This window comes from Coturnix japonica, chromosome 3 (genome assembly GCF_054131305.1).
Source record: "Coturnix japonica strain WE chromosome 3, WE-NBRP24, whole genome shotgun sequence".
In the NCBI taxonomy this organism is placed as follows: Eukaryota; Metazoa; Chordata; class Aves; order Galliformes; family Phasianidae; genus Coturnix; species Coturnix japonica.
In genome coordinates, this window is record NC_140665.1 from 60199095 (window position 1) to 60219992 (window position 20898).

The following is a 20898-nucleotide window of genomic DNA, read 5'->3' on the forward strand; positions in this document are numbered from 1 at the left end:
TTTCCCTACCAGAAGGACCTAGGATACTCCTCAGTCCTTCAGCTAAGGCTGGAATTGCAGCTCTTCCAGGACTCAGTAGCCAGACAGAAAACCACAAAGAAAGAATTCCCTCTGGTGTGAAAGGATATCATGTTTCACCACCAACACGAATTTACTGAGCATTTTATGGTATTTATGGTATGAAAAAAAAAAAAAAGGATGTTAGGCAATCCTAAGGAAATAAAGGAAAGAGGGAAGCCTTCTGCTCAGGTGTAACAGTAATTCATGTGTGCTTTCTTCTGCCAGCCAATAAAATAGCATTGCTTCAAAGCTGCTTTGCTTTCCATGACAGATTTCCCTGACCTCAGCTGTGAGTGTTTGGTGGCAGTGAGCATCTGTGCTCCAGCAACAACTTCCCTTGTAAACTCAAGTGTCAAATTTGTTTTCCTTCTTCTCGTAAACAATCCTCCCACTAATGTGTCTCAGTGTCAGTCATGGCGTGATTCAACCAAGCAAATACCAGAAAGCACAAGAGGCTGGGTAGTTACATTTATCTAACATACCTCACTGACAAACAGTCTGACACAGATAGGAAGGGAACAAACTTTATTGTGTTAAACCCTGTGTTTTGATGGCAGACTGCTGAATAAGTAGAAAGTACGATTCCACAACTACTGCCTCCACTTCTATATTACTCACTGTACTGCAAAACAGTGTGAAACAAACACTCAACAGAGGTGATATCTGAGACTGAGACATCAATACTGTGAAAATAACAGATCGTCAGCTTCTGCCACTACCTACGATGCTGTTGATGGGGAGTAGGAAATCTGAATAGTGACTGCAATTTAAATTCACATATTAGTCTTGTAAACTTGTATGTTAGTCCTTCAAGCAGTTGGGTTTTTAATGTCTGCCCTACAGTGAAGATTCATGCAGTACTGTCCTCTTGCCTACTATTCTTTTTTGTAGTTTAAATTCAGTAATAAACTGAAAGTTTGTAAACCTGCATCTCTAAAGGTGTTCCTGTTTCACAGAGGATGCAGGTAATTATTTACTGTCCTCTGTATCTCAGCCATGCCCGTTAACATGTATTGTATTACACTCATTGTGGCACTGTACCTGTTCTGGATAGAAGTATCTTGGACCCTGCGGAGATTTACAGAAAGCTGAATACATCCTCATTTAATCATTTATGAAAGGATTTTTCCAATAAATTCCGTACTCCATACAGTAGTTGACTAGTGGACACCACTTATCATTCCATTTTGGGGGGGCTCACAAATTCCACCCACTATTGCACTACTGAAATTGCAGTGAAGAAAGAAGGTAATTAGGAGCTCAACAAAAGCAGACATAGGCAAGAATCAAGGCTAAGAACTAGAACCCCTCCCAGTTTGTAAGTAAAGTCTACTTGTGGATTAGTATATATAGTCTCTGTGGCTTGAGTTAGTATGTAAGTAAAAACTGTCATTTGAACAGCAACAGTTTTAAATAATATTGAAAATATTTGTTGTGGAAGACCTACAGAAGTAGTCCTGTAAAGTCCACTGCCTTCCAAAACATCAACTACACAAATGACACTGAATACATATGTATTGCTTGCCTCTAGCTATTACGCATACTTTTATTTCTTTAAATTACGTAAGAAAATACATTCTGAAATCAAGCTGTAGAGTTCCTTCTCCATCCAGAACATAGCAGGACATTTCACAGTGATATATAAGGTGAATATATATATATCTTGCTATATTTCTGTCCCTTTAGGGAAAAAGAAATTAGATATTTAAGCAGAACTAATTCAAAGGTCCATAAAGTATTCAGATTTCAAGCAAGAACGATCCGTTTTATACCTCGTCATTATTTCTAACTCCCTTCACACCCACACTTCTTCCATACCAAAATGTAGGCCCATTGTTGACATGAATAGCACATAAGAGCACAGAAAATGTGGTATACTCCTCTTCATCAGTATAGGTTGCGATTGATGTTAAACACTACTTGGTAAAACTACTTGGTGGAATGAATAAGTAAGAGAAACTAAATCACAAAATCAACAAAATGCTGATTGTTTCATTGGGTGAATGGAAGAAAACTCATTTCTCTCCAATAAGAAAAGTAGAAACAAATGCCAGTTTATAGTGGCAATGTCATAAAGCAGTAATAAAGAATAATATAATATTTGGATAACCTTAAAAACTAACATAAGGTGCCTGAATTGTACAGAAAATGCCTGATATGCTCTTTCATTTTTCCTGACAGCAATGATCAAATAATAAAAGAGTCTTAGCTCCCAAGCCTTTAATACCTAGAAAAGCATAACAACATAACCATCCTTTGGTAAGGAGAATGAATGCAAGCAGAATGAAGGCAAACATTTTTAAAAGAAAGCTTTCAATGGCTGTGGAAAACCTACCACTTCCTTTAGACAGGATAAAGCAAGAAACTCACTGCTGTCACCTCTGGCACTCATTAGACAGTATCTTTCCTAAATATTGTGAAACAGCCAGCATGGTATATATCCAACATATCTGTATCAGTTTTCCCTGTTGGTTTTTTATTCTCTTCACCACTCAAGGACTGGCACAAAGAGGATGATATCTTCCCTAAGCCTTTGGTCTGTCACAATGGCTTCAGCGGTATTTGTTAACTGGGGAAGTGACATTCACTCATACACTGAAGAAAACGTGTATGGTTTGAGGGCCTTCAAACAGAGCACAAGACTGTCACTACAAAAAATTTCATAGAATTGAGGTTTTTGACCTGTTAAAGACCAGTTTCTTAATAGTTGAGTGTTGAGCCCCTGCTAGGATCAACAGTGTCGTCCCAAGCCATGTTAAAGCAGGAAATCTTCTGCTTACTGCTGAACTTGGATCTCATGAGCTCGTGATACTAGCTAACTAATACAGAGCAAACAGAAGACATTCTTCTCCCATAAAACACCAATTTAAAACCCACTTCTCAATTATTATTTTTTTCTGGAATGTGCATTAAAATCCTGTATTGGAAACAATCACATTTATTTTGGCGTAGACACACTTGCTAGTTAATGCCTAATGTTTGCAACTGAGTTGGATCTATATTATGAAGGAAGAAATAGGTGAGAATTGCTCCTAAATTGCCATACATTACATGGCTAGGCATCTATCGTCTGTGTTTTATGATAAATTAAAGAGATTAAACAATACTTCTTTACAGCTTCTTAAGAAATAGTGCCAAAAGATAAAGCATCACCTTTACTTTGGGACCATTCAGTTCTGTTTAAATGCTCAGGCTGGCAGCTGCCGTGTGTCATATTACTTGCTTCTCCAAGCATATGAATGTTTCTGTCAGCTGAGTTGAGTTTCTCTGACTTTATCATACATGATAATGCCATAGACCTTTGAAGGCAGATATTCTTGTATCAAAGCAACTCTGAAGTTCATGTTTGGTTCCGAGCACATGCACACTGGCATGAATCAAAGTACTAATCGCATAGCCAGGGTGGATGTGGCTCTGGGCAGCCTGGTCTGGTGGTTGGTGACGCAGCACATAGCAGAGGGGTTAAACTAAATGATCCTTGTGGGCCTTTTCAACCCAGGCCATTCTATGATTCTGTGATCCTATGATCCTCAGGTAATTATTTTTCAAAAGGTTAGCACATTTAGCATTGACTACTAGTATACTTCCACATTCTCCCCAAAATATTGAAACACCACAACATTACAACACAAATCAATGCAGTGCAATGTTCAGAATGGCCCACAAAACCATAGCTGCCATATGCTGGATGAATCAGTGACAAGTAAAAGGTGACAAAGTGATGTAAACATTTGGGACTGTTTTATTCTGACACTAAATCTTGTTTTAAATCTGATTTAAATCATGTCAGAATTTTTTTATTATTTTTTTTTTTACGTTAACTGCTTTCCCTCCTCTCTTTTGCACTTTATTTGGTCTCTTTCCACTGATAGATTCCCACTGTATCAGTTAAAGACGCAATAAAGAACAGTGTCTATCAGTACTTTTAATCTTTAGCAAGAGGTGTGCTGATCCGTCAGCATGCCACAGGCTCCAGCAGATGAGAGATTAGCAATCCATTTCCTGAGCTGAGATTTCACTAGACAAACTGCTCTGTACAGGTTGCTCTCTAGCACTGATAGAGCAGGCTTGCAGGCAGGACGACACCTTCTGCATGATGATAATGGCTGCTATACATAGTTCTCTTTCTGAATGTTCCAAGCATATATTTTAAAAAAGTAAAAACAGACACACTTCATTTAGAGACTGACTGCTGTTATGTCATAGCTAAACTGATGATGTCTGTCACAGCACTGTAATCTTGCCAGGCTTTGTCACTTCAGTACATTTTAGTATGCTTAGTATGTTTCGTATGTATAGGAGTACAAGAAAAAATACATCAGTCTTAAAAACTTTACATAGATTAAAAGTGAGCTGAGCATACACACCTATGAGAAACAGGCCAAATTTCTTTAAACATCTCAAGTTGAATATGGAATCTAAAACATGGACCAACAGAAATTTCTACAGGAAAACATGCCAAAGCACATGTGATAAAAACTCAAACACCAAAACCCCCAGGGTCCAACTGCTTCTGTGGCAGCAACCCCCCACATTTAAATGGCTGCCTAAAAAGGCCACAGACATTGGTTCCATGTTTTCCTGTTAGCACTTAATGCACACAGGCAGCCTTAAAAATAATAAATGAACAAGATTTTCTAAAACCTTTTCCAAGACGATCATATGCTTGAGACCTATTAGTCCTTCATTGCTCAGGAACTGATCATACCTAGAAAAAAAAAGATTCTCTACTAATTTTGCACAGCAACTTTCCATTTTTCCCCCTATCATTCTGAAACGTCTATTTCACAGGGGGAAAAATCCTATACATTGACAAATGCAAATTTCTTTCCTCTCTGCCTCTTAGTAAGGGAAGGACTGAAGCAAGTATCTTCAATTACTGTATTAAAGCATCTGCATGAAATTTCATAATAATTTACAGAAGTAGCCATGATAGTCTCTAGTAAAAAGTACTAAAAAGTAAGCAAGGTCCCCCACATATATATTGCCGATAACACCATTAGCGCATATACCACATCTATTTTATTAGTCAACAAGACCTATAATGTACATCTTCCATGATCATATTGGACAATGCCTGAAGAAAATGTGGTAGGCTTGAAGATCTACACCAAATACTGTATTTTTCTATTTCTGGTAGAGAAGAACAAATCAGCCTAAAATATTTTCAGAATATAGGCATAAAGCATAACTGAATAGTGAAACACCAAAGTGTGAATCTTAGCTGAAATCGCATACCAAATTAGAATATGAATAAGTCTAATATTACCCTACAAATCAGAGAGTGAAAACTATGCAAGAACAAGTCTATCCATCACTTAATTCCTACTGAGTCATTATTTGGAAATCTTCAGTTGCATTTAAATGATGTGAAGGCTGTATACTTGATCTCAGTACAAAGGGTGAATTTTATAGCTGGTTAGTTGCAAAGTACCTCCAGCTCCCACTGATGCTCAAAAGAAATGCGGTTTCTATGCAGTGTCTTGAGAGGATTAGCTCTTTATTTTCCAAACGTGAACACTTTAATCTCTTCACAAGAGGACAGCACTGTGGTCTCCATGCAGCTCAAATCTTCATCCTGGTCTGAAAAGCTCCAGGCTTTGAAGACCTAGGCCTTTTTTTAATGAAGAAAAGCCAGTAGAGGAGTAAAATGCTAAGGCCTTTCTTTTTTTTCTTTTTTTTTTTTTTTTTTAACCAAGTCTTTGAGTCCTTTCAGGTGGGCAGCAAGTTCAAAATTCAGTCTTTCTCATTGTTTTAAAGTCTTTATGCCTTACACTGGGGAGAGGAAGAGAGTTCTGTGACTTGCTGTCACCACCTTCCCACCACTCCAGCCCCCCACTTCCTCCCTACTTGCATTCCAACTCTGAACAGTGAAAACAAGATTTTACAGTTACTTTCTTCAGTGTGGTGCAGCTCCAATATTGCACAGTATTGCTTGTGTCTCCATGTTCTTAGCTATCCATTACAATCCTATAATATCACTGTCTCAATTGGGCTTCAAGAGAGGGAAGTGGGATTGTTCCTTCCTTCGGTGGCTCCAATGAGAGGGCTGTTGAGATGGCAAGGCATGGATAAGCAAAGGAGGGTCCCAGCATGGAGCTGAAGCTTGCAGCTTATGCTGAGACCCAAGGACAGCCACAAGGAACAGGGAATGACTGGCCAGACCTGGGCACATGAACAGGACTTCCCAAGGGCTGGAGAAGCCATAGCAACCACCAATATAACTGGAAGAATACACTAGGCAAGAAGACAGTTTTGCCCTTTTTGCTTTCCTAGCTTCATTTGTTCTCAGGTCTATTTTCATTTTTCTGTATTTTAAACCATTCTTTTCTGTTTTATACAATTCTGCTTGAATGCTAGAGCGTATTCTGGGAGCTCACTAAAACTGAAGGTCTCGGTGCATCCACCTCAAATCAGTGGCTGAGTCAGCTCTTCTTCTTGTAACAGCTTGAGGGGCTGCCACAGATTGCTGGGTTCTGATAAAAAGAAAGTAGAATCATATATTCCAAAAGTCTGAAGTGTCTCTGAACAGCCACTTAATATGAGATCTTACCTAATAAATTTCCCGAATTTTATGAATTTCCTACTACAGCATTGCTTGAAAATGCATTCCATTTATTATAAGATTTTACACAAGTTCACAAACACTTGCTCACAACTGCATGTGTTTTCCAGTTCTTTTAATATCAAAGGAACTGGAAATACTTTAAAAATTTTCTTATAAATCTTACCCCCACATTTCAAATTTAGAAATACACTGCTGAGATAATTTGTTGCAGGGACTGAAAGAGCAAACGAAGGACTTCTTATTTTTATTTTTTAATAAAACATGCATTTAAAAATAGCAAAGGGAAGACAAAAAATTTCCAGGCTGTTATCCTGATGGAGCTCAGTGGTAAGTCATTACAGACAAATCTGTGCATAGTCACTTTTCTTCATGAAATTTGTTAATAGTCGGCTTCATCCTACCAGCAAGATTATAAAGAAAAAAAAAGCAAGTATATACTAAAACCCACCTGAGTTTTGAAACAGCTGCCTTAAAAACAGCCATGTCGTAGTTAGTGCTTTTTCAACTACGAATCACAGCAGGGCTTAGAAGACTGTAGGCTTCTTCCCTTGCAAAAGTGAAGGACTCTCCCTATATGTATTTAGCAGTGTCCCAGTCTAGGAACTACAGAGTAGAGTGGAAGTATCCCAGTCTCTCTGATGTAATCAGAAATAAAATTACAGATGACCATACAAGAAAATAATTCTATTATTTTGGCAAAGACTGATACTAACTGCAGCCTATAAACTTCTACAAACTGCCACACATGCTCTAAAACTACTTGAAATCTTAGATATAAAAATTTGATGTAGATTGGAATAAAGATAAAACTAACTTTCTACACAAAAGCTAACAAAAAATAGTTACAAACACTAATTGAGGACCACAGTACTTTTCCTAAAGTAGCTCTTCTTCCATAATCTTCCAAAAATGAATTCAAACTTTAGAAATAAAATCTGGAAATCACTTATGGATTAAGATGAGCTGTAATAACTCAGAGTAGAACTGCATTTGAAACATGAAACATGAGAGCTCCTGAAAACACTATGTTTTAGTATTCAAGAGAGGCACTGGGCTGCTAGAAAAGCTGGATTGCCATTACTTTTATAACTCAAGAATAAAGCTCAAAAATAAACTGATTTTTTATGAGACAGATATTTCCTCTTACTCTGATTCAAATGTGTGAGTTTGAGCTGTCAGATGTTAGAGCAAATTGGGAAGTGAAAGGAATGACTACTCTCTCTCAGAGAAAAACGAAGTTCTCTGTCAAGTTTTATTAGCTCATCTCACTTGGAGTGGTTTTTATGCCTAAGGCACAGGACATTATAAATACAGTGATTAATATTTTTAGATAATATGAGAAACAGGTTTTAAAGTTTCTGTTCGGCTAAGATCATCATTAGCTCCTGGTTTCCTCAAAGGAGCAATGCACAGTAATAGACTGGGATGATTCCAACTTCAAGAAAAATAGCTCACTAGTGCCCTAAAAGTACAACATCACTTCTTATTGCTCTCTTGCTATTACTGTACAATGCTAATACAGTTTAAACTGATGGGGGTTTATGGTCTAAGTCTTACAGCTATTGAGAGACAGTTGATAAAGCAGCAGGTTAGAAGCATTACAGTTCCTGCTGTACCCAGCCATGGATAAGCCAATCTTGATTGAGTGCTTTGATTGCAAACGAGCTCAAATGACTTAAGATTCCTCAGATGACAAATGCTAGTGTAACCTAATTCACTTTTGTCAAAAACAAGAAGTAAAGGCTTAGGAAATGAGGTTGAGTTGCTTGAAAATTCTATATATGTAAGTCAGTATGATGGTATGAAAGATGAAGTCAGATTATTTCTGATGCTCCTGAAAATTGCAAAAGTTATTTTCACATTTCTGGCCCTGTGAAATGTGTAACTACCGAGGACGGGTTGTGTATCTACAATTAGGTGCTTGAAGTGATTATTCCTTATTTCTTTCTCAAATAAATAAATAAATAATAGGAGGTTAAAAAAAATGACAGCTATGAGTATGGAAATGTCTACAAAGGTGGAAGCTGGATTTTGGAGAACTAGAACTACTAGCTCAGCTATTATAAGATGTAGACTTATATATATATATATATATATATATCTCAGGTTTTATCTATCTATCTATCTATCTATCTATCTATCTATCTATCTATCTATCTATCTATAAGCATATCTCCAATCAGCAGACATTAAATAACAATGACTCCATTCCAGAAAGTGTATAATATATGTTGTAAAACTATAATTAAAAAAATAATAATGATTTGGTTTTTGTAAGATCTTTTTCTTGGCTAAAATTATGCATACTTAATTTTTTTCAGAGCATAACTGTAATATTTTTTTCAATTTTTCTGGTACTTATCAGTAATTGGATAATATTGAAACACTGAAAAGTTGAAAAATCCCTGCTTCCATGGGCCAATATACACATGTAGCTTCCATAAACCTGAATCTTCTTTACTGTGAATTTGAACTATCATCTACATGCTTAAAACAAGTAATATAAATCATAACAAAAATACTCTTACGTTCATCTCTGAAAACTGGCCCTTTAATTGCATCACTGATACTGAAAGGTGAAAGATACATTAGCAATTCACCAAAGACAGCAGTAAGCTGCTGCACACTGTCCCAGATCTCCATCTACTTCAAAGCAGAGATGCCTGTGCGCCTGTGGCTCATTCTGACAGACTCTTGGAGGCCCTGACCTTCTTTCGGTATTTCCCATGGGTGGGTTGGTATTCCTACAGCCTCACTTTGCAGTCCCTCAAGCAGTGGTAATGCTCAAAGTTGCTTGCTCATGGATATTACAACAAATGCAAGGACATTAAAATTTCATGCTTCTTTTTCTTTTCTTTCTTTCTTTCTTTTTTTTTTTTTTTTTTTTTTTTTTTCTTTTCCCTCCAGCAGTTCTTTAATGCATGAAGGACAGGATTTTTCCCTTTGGAGCAAATGTTCTCTCTGCACTCTACTTGTCTGTGAATCCCACATACTTACTTTCATGGTGGCACAACGTCATCACTAAGGATGAACTGGAAATACCCTCATCGGATCTACATCTATTTTGGTGGTAGGAAGATGCAAATTCAAGTTCCTCAGAACAAGGACACCACCAAAGCCACTTAGGCAAACACTTTAAGGGTTAGGCCTTTTCACAAAGCTTGGTACTTCCTTCTGGGCAAGAAGCTTGTGCTCCAGCTCAAAACCAACTACTGAGGCACAGCACTCTCAAGAGTGAATTGCGACAGCCATTACACAGCCAAAACTACCTCAAGGTCCAAATTTCTGCATCCGCATTTAGACTTCTATTCCAAATAATTAAAAAATGAAAGAGAAAAAAAGAAGATATTTAAAGCAGAAGTTACAGTTGAAGAGAAACCACCTCCTGCTAAACAAAAAGTCCAGCTCTTTGCAACAGTCTTTTCCATTTGTAAGCATGAGTAAAATGGTTCTGGTTTACTGCTCCACCCCTGGGCTCCAAGATAAATCTCTCTCTTCCTATTCCTTTCAATTCAGTGAAACAGCATAACCGCCTCTGCCAGCAATGCACATTTATTGCAGACCTGACACAAAATGATGGAACAGGATCCGTTGAAAAAACATAAGGGCACTGATTCCAATATTGCTGTTTTTAATATAATTTAAAATTGCAAGGTGTTTGAAATATATATATATATATATATAGCGAAAAAAAGTGTTCTGGGAAACATTAACCTGCCAATTTTTAGAGGGCAGAACAGTGAAACTTGCAGCCTACAGAATCCTGTTGTGGTGCCAAATATACCACCAAAGCCAGTGATGACCTAAAGGATGAGAGTGATGACTCAAAGTAAAATGAAGCTCATGAAGAAAAAATGAGCTATAAGGTCCTCTTGTGGGAGATAAATGAGGTCTGGCATTCAGGCAGGGCACTTATCTGTCCATTCTCACTGCTTCCCAGACTGCTTTACAATTTCTCCACAATATTAGCATCGTATTCTGGACATGCAACAAAAGAAAACATCACCAATCGTCTTCAGTAGAAATTTTTACTGAGTATATTTTTGCCTTTTTGGCATCAAGCAGAGGAGCTGCGCTGAGGTGATGATGGGACTGTAAACAGGCTGCAGTGTGTGGCTGACACAAGACCTTCTTCCCACACACTGGGTGATGGCTGGCCAAAACACACTCCTGAGCTAGCAAAAAATAGACCAAAATCAAAGTCCAGCTACAGTACCATTTTCTGCTGATTCAGCAATATGTTTGGGCCCGACACTGTGGGTTAGAAACTAGTTCGCATGAGCCCACTTACATTTCCTTACTAGTAATTTCTAATTTGGGGTATGCTATAATTCTATGATTTAGGACAAGGGCCCTCTGTAGAAGCTCACCTCCATGAAGCCAGCATAGGAAGGTACCTTCCAGACAGGGCACATCTCCAAAGCTGGGGCCTCTCAAAACCTGCATAAATTGCATCCAGCAATGCATCAACCCAGACATACAGATTTCCTTCAGCAGATGACCTCTAACCTGGCAGCTATATATAAGCATGATCACAACCTTCATCTAACAAGTCTATTTTATTTCCCCTCCCATAACAGTTTGAATCTGAAATTGGTGTGAGGAGAGCAGGGAGTCAGGCTGACATTTGAAATGAAAAGTGTGAGGGAAAAATGAAGGATTAAATCATGTCCTGTCCATGCATGGCATTTGAGATTCTCTGTACTAGAGCTTTACATAGCTAGAGATACAAAAGTTCATGAAACAAATAACACCGTTAGCATTAAAAAAAGAAGCATTTCTGTGCTATTCAATAGCTCTCCAAAAAGCACCTGTGTAAAACAGGATTGCTGGGCTGCTGTTATAACTGAAGGATGAAATCCCAGCCTTAACTATGAATTTCCTTGCCTTTCAGAATTGAAGTTAGCTATTAAATAGGATTTCACTGTAACAATATGTATTTCGTTTTCTATTGATATTTTTTCTCCTAGTAAAAATTACAAAAACAGAGAAGGCAGAAATTCTCTCCTAAGCTGCATGAGTGAATCAAATGTCACACCTCTCGCTTACAGCACATGCACTGGTTTAAGGGATTATATTTATGCAGGCCATACTTCAACCAAACCAGAAGGGTCTGACACATTATGCAATGTGCATTGGGTAATTTATGTTTGGAGTGGATTACCTTATAAGGAACATACTGAGTTTTAAAGCAAATACACACTTCACAGACATAACAAAATAAAGTAGCTTTTCCAGTCAGTCATTAGTTTACCTGTGGATTAAACTAGAATGTAACTCAACAAAACAGTGTCAGTCAACAGGAATGTTTTGGTATCGCTGTCCATCAGATCAGCTCACATTTCTGTTACAGCTTCTTCAGTGCATGCATCTTAGTATGTAAATGTAGGTAGTATATGGCCCTTCAAACATCAGAGTAATCTGACATTCAGATGCTGGTTTTGTATTTTTTCTGTCTAAGTTGTTGGAGAACATCACACTTCACCAGTGTGCACAGCAATGAGATACACAGAATTTCTATCATCATTATTCAATTAAGGTGTACATATAAATGTTTTCATGCTCAGTTAATATGATTATGTATTCGCAGGCTTACTTGAGAGATATCATGGGACCAGATGAGAGACATTAATCTTGTAATTAATTGCATGTTTGCACTTAATTTCTGTGCTTTTATTATTTAGTACCTGTGTCAACCACTTAATTTGCCTGCAAATCATTTTCTTATATAATATTAATGAAACACGCTATAGTAAAATTCATCAAACTGTGGAAATTAGAGATTAGGAAGATGCATTATATCATCAATTTATCCTCTTCTAATTTAAAACAGTTCAAGAGCTTTGGCTTCAGTACCACTTTTGGCAGAACAGACTATGTTTTCTCATAGAGATCAGAATTAAAAATCCCAATTACACTGTTCAACAAAATGCTTACTGGAGTCTAAACTTCATTTCTTTTCTCAAACAAGACTTTGTGAAGAAATGGTAATGACAGTAACATTCATTTCAACACAAACATTGCACAAAGGTCAATGTTTTTACAACTCTACATACAACATCGAGTGAATGAAGATCATAATAACATGGTAAGACACAAAAACACAAAACCACACAGATTTGTCAGCACAGCATGCTCAAAACAATTCACGTTCAAATATGAATATGAGGCTTCTTGGGAAACAGACGGGCTGCTGACTTGGAACAGGCTGACCAAGGAGGCTGTGGATGCCCCATCCCTGCAGGCATTCAAGGCTGGGCTGGATGTGGCTCTGGGCAGCCTGGTCTGATGGTTGGCCACCCTGCACATAGCAGGGGGGATGAAACTAGATGATCATCGTGGTCCTTTTCACACCAGGCCATTCTATGATTGTGTGATTCTATGATAAGATATGTAGGATATGATATGTAGAAAGCAGAATAGGAAGTGGGAGGTGGTAAAAAATAATTTCCTCAAGAAAATTCTGTGGAAGGAACCTCTCCTAACTTCTTGTGAACAAGACTTTCTTAATCCTTAAAGAAAAGCACAGTACATTGACTGTCTCTAACTGTAGTTTATTTCTCACAGTTTTCTTGAAACTGTCAAAGACTAACTTGCCTTGTTTCCATTTGAAGTGAACCTTGTACTCTGTGATGGCTTTTGGTTCTTTGTAATGAAAATGCTTTCATTGACCAGTTATATTGATTTTCAGTTTCCTAAAGCATTGTGCTTTCCTTCTCATAAGGCTCCACTAACAGAGCTTAGGCTGAGTTTCATTTTCCCTTCTCCTGACTGAAGAAACTCTTCTCACTAGATGAAACTCATCAGGCATTTAAAAATGGTGCCCATTCAGCACTATCTTATTTAGTAAATATTTTCATCTCTTCCTTCTGTTTCAGGACAGAAATTGACTGTAATTCCAAATGTGTGCGTTGAAAGCAAAGGTTTACATTGGTGACCTTGTGAATTGCAAAAAACTAAACCACTTCAAATGTGACCTATACACATGGGGCTTTACAGGCAAACTTTTATCTGACTGATACACAGTTTCTGAGATCAAAATGTGACTTGCAGGAGAAATTTACATTGATAAAATTCAGAGATGCTGTGTCCAGTCTCAGTAGGGGTGAACTTGGAGCTGTTTCTATTTCTTAATTCAATTGAAAAAGGACAAAGAGATACCCAGATACTTGAAAGGCAAATCTTGAAAGTCTCAGCAACCAAACATCATTTATCATTGAGAATTCCTTGGAGACATTAATAATTGAGATTTCCGGAATAAGTGCCTTTTTGTTTCATTATTGAGGAGAAAAACATCAGGCATAATTTCATACCTAACATAGACAAGATTCACAATTTGTGAAGAAGCTCCCAGAGAGTACATTTTCATACATCAGCTAACTCCACACCTAGTATAGGAGGTAACATTTCCATATTCCACCTGCTAGTGATTTCTCTCAGGTACTCCTCCTGTACCCACCCTGGTATTAAAATTAAAATGGAAACAGCCCATTCATACAGTCTAGCCCTGGGTATATCACAGACCAAAGCACTCTGGAATAAAAATCAGCATTTTCTGCATAAAACCCTCTTTCAGAAAGACATCCAGTTTGTTTGACTTCAGGGCATAGAACTTTTAAAATTCCTTATTAAGATTTTTAAGAGATTATTTTTCACACTTTATTTCTAGCCTGAACTGTCATGGTTTCGACTTTCTAGCACCACAGTATTTTATGTTTTTTTCTCAGAGATTACACACACATAAAAGTTAAAACAGGAAAGAGAATCTATCACTGAACTTTGAGTTTAGCTGAAAAGTGGGAAAATATGGTTCCAAGATCTCAGAAGGTCTTTAAGAGAGATGAGGCAGAGCAGGTTACCAATTGTACTTGGCATCAGCTGGCATCCTGGCTAAAGTTCCTCTGGTGGGGAAGCTACCATAGAACACCCTTTTTGCAAGCAAAGGTTTTCTTGTGAAGCTGTCTGTTACAATCACAGCTGAGAAAAATCAGTACAAGAAAATTCAAATGCATACAGTTACTGTAGGTACTTATTTAAGCTTTTGTTGTTTGTGGTTGCATTTGACTAGCTTGAGCTCTATGTGTGTTCCAACAAAAGAACATAGATATCACACACTAAAATGTCAGCAGAGATCCATAAGACCATTTAGTTTGACCTGCAGCATAACATAAGCCATGAGACTTCTAAGAATTAATACCTGTTTGAAACATAGTATATATTTCATAAAGGCATTCAATACTGTCCTAAAAATGCCCAGCAATAGTTTCGATAACTTGCTCGAGAGATCAATTACCTCACTATTAAATATCTGTATTTATTATTTCTGGGATGAATTTGTCGAGAATCAACTTTCATTATACAACTGTTCTCTAATTTTCTGTTACCAACATTTGCTAAGCCTATGTGAAATTGTTAACGTGACCTCTTAATTTTGTCAGAATGAACAGGTCAAGTTTCTTCAGCCTTTCGCTAAATAGCATTCTTCCGTTTAGTGTTCTTGTGGCTTTTCTTTTGAACTTCTCTAGTTTATCACTGTTCTTCAATCTTGAACAACAGAACAAGACAGAGTGTCCCAAAACCAGACAAATCATAACCAGAATGAGCAGTAATGTAGCATTCTAAAAAATCTTACTCTCCCTTTTGCACTACACATAAACAACACTGAGAGCTCCTCTGGATGCAGGTAGTATTGCCTGGCTGATTTACAAGTATTCACCTTGTTTTGAATCTTCCTTAGTATTGAAACAGAAAGTATTTCACTGTTGCCATATAATAAATCATCTTTCTCAGAAACATTCAACGTTTCTCATTTCACTCTTGAAACTAAATAAACAAATTCATCATTGCCCCCAAAGACAGTATGAACAACAAACCCCAACCACAACAATGTCAGTTCTGCCTTCTACTTCTGCTCCCCACATTTCCTACAGTCCTTAGATACTGATGCACATAAATTCCCATCTCCCCCCCCCCCTTTTTTTTTTCCATTACTTACGCATTTTAAGCCTTTGTGTTGATTTTTTAATGTAGTCATGAAAGTGTGACTGACTAGAAAGTAGAATATTTTGGGTGTTCTTTTCAGAAATGGTATGAGACACTTTCCAGAAAAACTAAAAAGACAACACCAGAGAAATATTTAAAGAATGTCTGCTTTCAGGCAGAGAAATCCATTCAAACGCAAGTAATTCTGAGACTGATGGCATTTCTCAGCTCCATTAAGTATCAGTAAAATTTCATACCCTAGAAAACTTTGCTGCAGTACAAATGAAAGTCAGTTTCACTGTTATCCACCTGTTCTGATCTTTCACAACACTGACTAAATATTATTTTCCAAAAATCAAATGGCATAGGGGTGAATATTTCGCTATGCCGCTCAGTAGAGACCATGCTTCAATAGCTTGAACTATTTCAAGTCATGCAAGAAAATCTTTTTCTAGTAATTCCCCACAGCAAGTAAAGAATGTTTTAGCTGTGAGAAAGCTGATCAGGGTTACATGAGTCTAATTGAGTTGCTTTGGTAATAAAACACTCATTTTCTCTTTGCAAACTAAAGGTTTTGCACTCAAACGTGCCAGAAGTCTATAGTTCTTTAAAGCTCCTACAAATGGAAAAATTCATCTTTGTGCAAAGAACCAGCACAATTAATTTAAAAATAGTGTTTGAACCATCAGAGAAGGACTTAAAAGGAAATTAATTGCTGCAAACTACTTGTGCCAGAGAATCAGATCTTGGTTTGACTTAAATCGATAAGAGAAATCAATGCTGACTATTGATCAACAGGTTTTTAGCTCCTTATTATGGCCCACACTACCTTTTGAATGTCATTGGAATAACAGCTGGATTCAAATTAAAATCTCTCTCCCTGATGCTTCCCTGAAATAACAGTTGTATTGTTCTTCAGTGTACCTAGGGAAAAAACCTTATCTTTGCTACTAAAAAGGTTAGCATTTTATAGAACAAATATGTGTTGATTCTGCCTTACTTTTTTTCTTGTAAAAATAATGGCTTGTTTTTTGATCTTTGATAAAGTAAGTGTAGTGAAAATGAGAGCATAGTCTATGCATTTTTATTGAGAAATATACAGAATCACAGAAATAATGATTCAAAGGGAACACTGGAGGTCATCTAGCCCACCCTCCTGCTCAAAAGAAGTACTATTACCAACAACAGCATGTCAGGTCAACCCTGGCTTTGCTTCTCAGAAACCTCTACGGATGGAAATCCCATAATTTTTCTGAACAACCTGCTCCTGTACTACATGTGGCTGGCAAAAACACTGGCCTAATGTCCAGTCCAAACCTGACAAAACACAAGTTCACACCAAATGACATTGAGTCACATTGAATCGTTGAGTCACTCAATGTGATAGAATCAGCTACAGTGCTTGATGTCATAAGACACAACTTCAAGATGGAGATAGTGAGAATTGAAAAAACACTCAACCTCTTAGCAGAAAGTGCTTGATTTGTGAGTGTATTTTTCCATAAAGGCTTTCTCATGATTCAGCAGAATATATTTAGCATGAATAATACAAAAGACTGTCAGTCCATATTTCTCTTGCTAATAACAGCTGGGTCTAAGCACTACAAGCCAATTCAAGTCAGCACTGCACTACAGATGGGCTGAGCTGGGCACCACACATTTGTTCTAAAAATGGCTCAAAAGATTGACAGCCATTTTCTTTCATTCAGATATGAATGAATAATATCAGTTTCTTCAAATGCAAGGCAGAAAGTTACAGATTGTCACCTTTTGAAACACAGGTATGTGTGGTTCGTAGTTTAAAATATAAGTTGTGCCTTGCCTTATTCATTCAAATAAATGTTCTTGACATAAGTATGGCCCTATATGTGCCTTATTCTCTATTTTTGTCACTCTTAGCTCAGCTTGCTGGCATTCACTAAAGGAAAGAAATAGTATGCCAAGATGTGGAAACCCATAATCTTGATAAAGAGGATGTTGTTCAGCTTCTATGGGAAGTTTCGCTGCTGGAAAGAAAAAAGAAAAAAGCTTCTTTATTCCTACTTCTTTTTTTTTTTTTAAGAACCGTGCAACTGTGCCTGCTACAAGGCTATACAAGGCTAGCAGTAAATGGAGAAAAAAAATAGCAAGGAAATGAACCAAAGGGCACCCATGGAAGTCTTATAATGCTATCATTTAGAATGTAATTAGAATTATTTCTATTCCTGATTTCAGCAGTCCCAGGAAGCAAATTTCCTCTCTTAATACTCAGTTTTTTTTAAAGGCTGGAATGACCTACAATGTATTTTTCATTGCAGCCTAGGTTGATAGGCCTTCTTCGGCATTCCTTCCTGCTTCATTTTTACCTTCATTTGCAATAAATGGTTCTTTGTACATTCCCCAGAGCTGAACAGGGATAACTAAAAGGACACTTGGAGGGTGACTTAACTGAACACTGAAATCTTCATTTACGCTAGGACAGGATGGTGAAGATGAAGACAGCAGGCATTATGAAAGGACTTTAAAATGCATGTAATTAAAAAAGGACTCAGCTCAGTCCCTCCTGTCTCATCACTTTCAGTAAAACCCTCCAGTACCAGGAAAGGATGAAACCTGGTTGGGCACACTTCTGTGCCACTGGGTAATCTGCTCCAAACTTGTTTCTAGCTTGGGAACTTTAAAGTCCACTTCAAGTAGATCACTAAGAAGGGGGCCATGATCCACTTTCTCTAGAAAGACATACAATGTGCTCCTGCTTTTCTTTATCCTCTTGACTCAAATATCCATCAAATATTGAGCTACTAGACCCAGTGTGAAAGATCACTAACTGACTAACTAGGTTGAGGATATCTAGGTTTTCTGACTTTGTTTAGCAATGGAAATGCATGCTCCCTTCCACCTTAGAAAAAGTGAATAGACTTGTGAGGAAATTGCCCACTGGCAACTTGTGAGAATGAACCGAGATGGCTCCCTGAACACTGGGAATCCCACACAGCCATGAAGCCTTTCAGTTAGCAGCAACAGTTCTTTGTGTGGAACGCAGCAATATTTCAGTGAGAAAAACTATGAATTTTCCTTTTGCTCATGGTGAAAGGTAATGATTTTACTGGATGAATATGCCTTTGACATTTTAGTGTTTCAGAGAAGGAGATATTTACATATACTCCATATTTGCATGTACACTTCATGCCATGCTCTGGCATCCTGTCCTCAGGCAATTCTTGGCAATTCTCTTGTCTCCCCAATGTCTGTTTTCCCATGTTATGATCTGCTTATGAAAGCAAGGCTTTCTAGTCTGAAAAAGAAATCGTTCCACTTAGGAAAAGGATGTTAATTATGTTAAACGAACATAAACTTCTTCCTAATGAATACATTAAATCTCTCCCAAACATTTCTGGTAAAAGAAGCAAGCAGAGTAACAAAAAATAACCAACAATCAGGCATGGCATTCATTTACCAGAAGCATTAATTATAATCAATTAGAAAAAAGGATTATGTGATTTTTCAAACACATAAAACTCCTAAAAAGAAATATAAAGATTTCAGCAAGGCATAAATAGATGCACCTGTACCAAGAGGAAAATACTGTATAAAGTAAACCATGACTGCATACACAAAGGATTTAAATTTGAAAGATGACTTTAAACAAAAAAATCCAACCTTGACTTTAAAGTTTCCAGTGATAGCAATCTACAACCACTGGAAATTGTATCGGTGTTTGATTGTTACACTGCTCAAAAGAGGTATCTAGTTTCTATTTGCATTTCCCCTCCATTACCTGTTCTTGGATCTTGGCCACTCTTGCTAGACCAAAGACTTCCTTGCCATTTAACTTCCCACTCTCTAGGTCTCTACTTACAGATAGGCCCTAAGTAGGTTACCGTCTTTTCTCTGTCTTCTCCCTTTCAGCCTATATCAGATACAATAGTGAAGCAAGAATTTTCTTTTTCCCATTTGAATTCTGTTGCAAGTTCCCACAGAACTTTAATAACAAACACCTCCTATATTTTGACTGTGAATTTCTACAGTTAAGTTTAGGCGAAAACAAAAGAGAGTGGACTGGATTAGTACAATTTCTGCCTTTGATATCTTCTAGTCTTTCTTCTGTGTATTTTCTGTACCAAAAGCCTGGCTGAGCTGTGGGTTCTGACCCTTTCAGCTCAGCTCCCAGTAGGTGTGCGTGGCACTGTGAGTCACATCCTGATCCCTAGTTCTGGGCTTTCAGCAGTGGTTCAAGGTCTCTGAAATCCCTCACGGTCTTACTATGTGAGACAAGTTGGATGGGAATCTGAGGTCTCCTGGCTCCATAAGGCAGTAATTCCACAAACATACCCTGTCTTCACTTTTACTATCAAATCACTCTACTTCTAACGTCTATGTAAATTCTTGGTTTGCATGTACAATGCTTTTTTAATTTACTGGAGCACCAAATACTTTCAGTAACAGCTGATGGAAACATAGATAGGTCTTAATCGCTTCACCCTATTAAAATCCATTCACATTACACACCTCTAATATGAAAGTTAGCAATTATTGACCAGCACCCAGGAGCACTACAAAGCCAGTTATGGGTGAAAAAGATCATGCAAAACTGAAACTGTGGGGCAAATTCAGATGGCGGGGCTGCATTGCATACTAGCCCCTCCTGACTCAGCCTCTGTTGTTTTCCTCGGTGACAGAGGAGTCTGTGCAGGCCTTCAAAAGGTTGCATCAAGACACCCACGCTTACTCATGCTGATGAATCTTTAATGACTCTTCTTTTATTGAATCTTTAATGCCATGATGTATGGCATAATCAAATACCAGGAGCAAAGTTGTGCAACTTTAATCTTTGATGCACATGGATCATATTGACACTCACCAAATAACAACGGTTTATGTTCTAATATCGTTGTAGTGAAATTTCTATGTACAGAAGAGAAAAAAAAATGAAGAGACTGAGGGAAAATTGCACTTACAAAACAGATTTGACAAACTAAATTATTTTATTATTATACACAGTTGCAGAATAATTTTGCCTTGGATGTGACACCAAATGAAATACCTCCGTATGGCACTGCAAAGGGGAGGATGAGATCTGTATTTTATTTTGTCTCTGCAGCCCCTCAGGGCTTTATTCACTATGTGAGGAATCTGCTTTAAAATAGAATCATTCTTTTCCTCAGAGGTCCTGGTGGGAACAGTAGGTATCTTTTACAGAAGTGCAGGATGAAGTCCCAGAGGTGTTGGCGACAGTTCAGAAAATGCTGCAGGATATGTTTTCTAAGTTCTTAGAATACATGCGGTAAAATACTATATAGTAATTGATA

At 37.5% G+C, this 20898-nt stretch overlaps 1 protein-coding gene across 1 annotated transcript in view; it reads right to left on the reverse strand.

Annotated features, from left to right (window-relative positions):
• The window catches only part of SLC35F1 (solute carrier family 35 member F1), a 217680-nt gene that overhangs the window by 92896 nt on the left and 103886 nt on the right, over positions 1–20898 (reverse strand). The gene's annotated exons all lie outside the window — the stretch shown is intronic.